Source organism: Girardinichthys multiradiatus, chromosome Y (assembly GCF_021462225.1).
Source record: "Girardinichthys multiradiatus isolate DD_20200921_A chromosome Y, DD_fGirMul_XY1, whole genome shotgun sequence".
Taxonomy (NCBI): Eukaryota; Metazoa; Chordata; class Actinopteri; order Cyprinodontiformes; family Goodeidae; genus Girardinichthys; species Girardinichthys multiradiatus.
Window position 1 is genome coordinate 7,277,501 of NC_061818.1, and position 5,445 is coordinate 7,282,945.

A 5,445-nucleotide genomic window follows, 5' to 3' on the forward strand; every position below is an offset into this window, starting at 1 on the left:
GAATTGCTTTAAATGTATTCATGCTTTCCATCCAGTAAACCCATCAATCATGCATGAACATACAACAGTATCACAGGAAGCTTGCAAATTGTATTAACCCATCATTACCACAGTCAGTCAGTCACATGAATCATCTGTAAATATTAAGTGTTATGAACTCCAACTGGGTAACTGTTTCTTTATCTTTTTCTGTTGACCTCAGGCAGCCAGCCCTGTCAAGCTTGCTGGCATATGAGCTACACACTGGGACTATGTCATCCCTTTCCACATCCCATGAATAATCCATGATCTAAGAGGCTCAGGGAGCAGCGCTGGGTGCTCTGTGAGAGGCTTTCACTAAAGCAAACTGTCAAAACAAAGACAATAGTGTCCGCATTTACTCACCAGAAGGTAGGAGAAGTTGGACAACAACAACCGCAACCAATTCACTCAACACCCAGCTGGTTCAGTTTTGTTTCTGTATGAGAGGATGAGTTTAGGGTTAATTGAAGTTTTCTCTCTTTTTAGACCTTAGGAAATGAGAATGAGAATGAGCCTGTTGTAGAGAAAGACTACAAGACTTGATGAAAATATTTTTTGTTTATTTGATAGCACACCATTACAATGAGCATATCTGTACATATATGTGCCAAGTATAAAAATATACTGACAGAACACTTTTGCACACTGATTTCTTTTTTTTTTTCTTAATGTGTCCTGTCCGCCAGAGTAGCAGTCATATTTGTTGTCCAGGTGCCAAGAAAAAGACAAATAGATTTACTTTCACAAGTGGAGCATAACGGCTAACGCTATAATGCTCCACTTTAATAGAAACTGCTTTGGGATCATTTCAATTGCAATGGACATAGAAACGGAAACGAAAAGAAAAAAAAAAGAAGCAAGAAAGAGAAGGAGGTGGGTCAAAAAGGAGAAAGGGAGAGAAGGAGAAAAAAATACAGGAGAAAAAGAAGGACGAAGAGAATACAAAATACTAGACGACTGCTTCTACACCTGCAGAAACATATATAACAACAGCAATTTTACTGAAAAGTGCACAGTATTAATGAATGCAAGACGTATTTGGTGGTAACTGCGGCTCAATATAGAACATCTGTGTATCTGTTAACACCTGAGACCACAGGGAATATCATCCCCTAAGCAGAGCCCTGAAAGAGCCAAGGGCCCCAGGCCCTGGCAAGCGGCCATCGGGAGGTGAGCCAGCACACAACAAAGCACCCGGCCCCGGACACCGAGAACCACCATTACACTGCCGGGCAGAGACACCAGCCACCAGCAGGGAGTGTGGCAGGGGTGGAACTGGACTCTTCATTTCATGGGGCCTCAGCTGATGTTGGAGAAATCCAGCGTCCTCCTCTGCCCATTCTGGGATGTCGGAGAAGACAAGCTGGTCCCGCATCCCTGTTTTACACACTGATTTCTGAAGTGGATTAAATTAAGACTTCTCACACACAGTGAAAATGTGCAAATTTAGAAGCTGAAAAGTTAATTACTACATTCTTGTAAAGCACATATTACAGTTACCATCATATAAACGTGCATTAAAAAAAAATTTTGCAAGTTTGACTGGGACCTGCTCTTTTTAGTTGCAGCAGAGGAAAAATAAAATCTCAAAGTGAGGCGTTGTTCCAGTTATTTTCATTCTGATGCAAACTTAAGCACAATTATAGAATAAACACCCATTAAATCTATTAGTGATTTTCCAGTGCTTATTGCATATTTGCTCATATGCTTATATGTTTAATTACTCAGGTTTTAGTAGTGTCACGGTTTGGGTTTGAGGCAGACCAAAGTACAGACAAGAGCTGGGCAGCAGCATGTTTAAAGGAAGGCTTCGTGTTTATTCAAAAGGCTTTCCAAAAACACAGCAAAAACGTGGCATAATCACTGCAGGAACTTTTTATGAGTCCAAAAAACTTACATGAGTTTGCAAATCAGGAGTGCAGCACAAACAGAACATAGTCAAGGGCAGTGAACGGGAGGAACCAGCCAAGAACAATGAAAACCAAAGAGCTTATAAACAGAGGGAAGTGGAGCATGGACCAATGAGACAGGGAGGCAGGAAATCAGAGGAGACAAGAATCAGGTGTGGACCAGGGTGCAGAGAACTGAGGGAATATGAGTGGTTGCTATGGAGACCAGTGTGGAAGACTAAGGGAACTAGACTATAACATAACCAAAAGGAAAACTGACTACAAAAACAAAACTATGAGTAAGGGACTGAATAATAAAACTCAGGGAAACAGATCCAAGCAAAACTATGGACAAAGATAAATAACCAAAAGAGGCATAAGAACCTAGAATAATCATTAACTAAAGTAAACTGAGAAACTAGAGGGAACATAAGAAACACCATAACCTAATTTGAGAAACTGGCAAAATAAGAATTAACAAAGGAAATCATAAAGAAACCCTAAAAGTGAACAAACCTAAACCAACACCGACTGAACTAACTGGGAAGGAAGCAGAGAACGTGAGGACTAGAATAAAAACAAACCAAGATGTAAACAATAACTAAAGCTAACCTATCAGGAGAGACTGGAACGATAGAAATTAACTTGAGGGACTTAGCTAGAAAGGACTACAATTATAAAGGGAACTAACACAGAGAAAATAATAACTGAAGGGGAAACTAATGACAAGGAGTAGCAGAGGAACAGGAAGGGCTGCACGGTGGCGCAGTTGGTAGCACGGTTGCCTTGCAGCAAGAAGGTCCTGGGTTCAATTCCCAGCCAGGGGTCTTTCTGTATAGAGTTTGCATGTTCTCCCCATGCATGCGTGGGTTCTCACCGGGTACTCCGGCTTCCTCCAAAGACATGCCTGTTAGGTTAATTGGTCACTCTAAATTGCCCTTAGGTGTGTGCATGGTTGTTTGTGTGTTGCCCTGTGATGGACTGGTGACCTATCCAGGGTGTACCCTGCCTCTTGCCCATAGACTGCTGGAGATAGGCACCAGCTTCCCCATGACCCACTATGGAATAAGTGGTAGAAAATGACTGACTAAATGGGGAAACTAAACTAGAAAACCCAAGGAAGCCAGAGAACTATAATAATCATAAAAATCATAATAAAGAGAAAACCATTCTAAGTCATAAATAAGAAAGCAACAACAACTAAAGGAACTATGGACAAGGGGAGAGAGAACTGCAAACAGTAGGAGAGAGAACAAAACTAACACTCAAAATAACTGATGGAATAAACCAACACAGAGTCCAAAATGTTGCACCCTGACAAGTAGGGCTGATATTTCAATATTTCTATACAGCTGAATATGTTTCTTCTGAAGCAAGAAGAAAAAATAGTTGCCATTTTTCACCCACCTTACCAACAGTGTGCAGCTACATATGGGGGAAAGGAGAATACTGAATATGCTCCGATGAGCTCTGGAAAGCTACGGTCACTCCCACACTTTCTCTGGTATCTCAACAAAAGGACTTTAAACTGAAGGAAGAGTATTCGGAATATTTGAGTGGTTTTAAAGTGCTTTCTTTTTGAGCTATGGTATACATTAGTGGTAACTGCCCCATGTGTATTGCTAATCCGGCCTTGTTAGAGCAACATGCATCTCTAGACAACTGTGGAAAAAAATGTTTTGTTGCTACAGGTTTTCTAACCCTCTCTCTTACTTTTAATTTGTTTTACACAGACTAAAAGTTCAACATCTGATATTTATTTAAGGCTCACAGGTAGTGAGGGTTCAAAAATCCAGCTGGAATTACACAAAAAAACTTGATTGCTATGAAAAGTTGTCAGCGGAAGTCCAACTTACTAAGAAACATTTAAAAAAATATTAGAGGAGGTTTATGTATATAGCAGTGGTGAGTGTACAGCATGTTAAAGGTATTATTATAGAAAATCAATTGATTGCTTGGTTTTACTGTTTGGAAAAAAACAAATGAGAACAAGGAGAAAGCACTAAGCTGTTTAGGATGTCATAGCTTTAAGTGTAATAAACCAGAAAATAAATCAGTCAGGCTAACAGCTGACAGCATCCAACAAACACTTACAGCAGTGAACCTTTAAAAATTGGCAGTGTCCTTCAATAACATTAAAATACTTGGTTTTATCCTTTTCCTACACTGTGACCTCTGTCTGGTTTCTCTATCTGGGGCAACCGGTGACTTTGTCAAGAAAATGTTAATAAGGATGGCTTTCGCTAGAGTCTTGCCTCAGGTCCCCCTGAGCCTACATGTTATTTGCTGAAGATAAGATGTGGGATTTTAAAAAGTTCTGGTTTCTGGGCAATTATGGTCCCTGTGTGACAGGAGTGGAGATGCAGAAATACATTGCAAAGTAATGAGCCATTCAGGGACACGAAGTAATGTTCAAATGAGTAGTTCATGGCTAACAAAAGAGCCCTGCTTTAGCATAAGGTGACCTTCCTACATACAGTGTGACTTTTACCCTGTACTACATTTACAGCAGTGCTTCTTTTGGATTTGAAACAATCTGTTTACCCAATTGACTTTAAACGATAAGATTAGATGAGATTAATCAACTGAATTTGACTGCCTGGCTTCTTTAAACAGAAAAACCCTAATTCATGATTTATTTTTTAGTACTAATTCCTTGAATTATTTCGGGTGCATTGGATGGGTACCACTCACAATCGCACTCAAGTGGCGTGAGTAATTAGCAGATAAAAAAGAGCAAAAAAAGATCAACTGCAGTTTTAATTACGCACCCTTAAAATAGTGACTATCTGTGTGCGTATTATTGCTGTAGAATAACACATTTTCAGGCTTAAAGCTAAAACGGTAGAGACAAAACTCTGTGCCTACAGGGGTAAAGCAAGAGCAGAAAAAAACAATTCACAACAAGTTTCAGTGGTTAAGCCTGTTTGCTTTTAAGTGAACTCTTTGGTCCTCAGTGTAACCTTTACCTCAGAATTCAGAGTGAGGGTTTACCCAGACTTATCCAAATCTTCCCTCTGGTACAAAGTTAAGGATTTCAGGACAACCGGTTTAATCCAGTGAGCTACACCACGAAGTCTGCAACTCTACTTTCAACTTGCCTGCCTGCAGCCTGGAATATTGTAATAACAACCCCCTCATTAAAAATTACAACTAGTGGGATATGATGGAAAAATGCAGGTGTAGCCCAGGTGACAAAAAAACTAAAACTGACTAATGAAAGGAAAAATAGAATTAATAGGAATGTATGTCCTTTAAGTTTATTCATAATGGTTAGGTTTTAAATGTTCTACTGCACTTGAATGCATCGTTCAGTGTACGTGATCATACAATGTTCAGCTGTTCAGCAGCCAATCAGGAATCACACTCAGAAGCGTGGGGTGAAGTCAAGGCACAATTCTACTTGTTTTTCTTCTGACTTGAAACACGATGGAGAAGGTCAGGTTTTTTTGAATGGACAAGAAAATAATCTTGAGGACCAGGCAAGATTCCGATCCAATTTGATGGCGAGCTAAAAGGACCTTGAAGAAGGGAT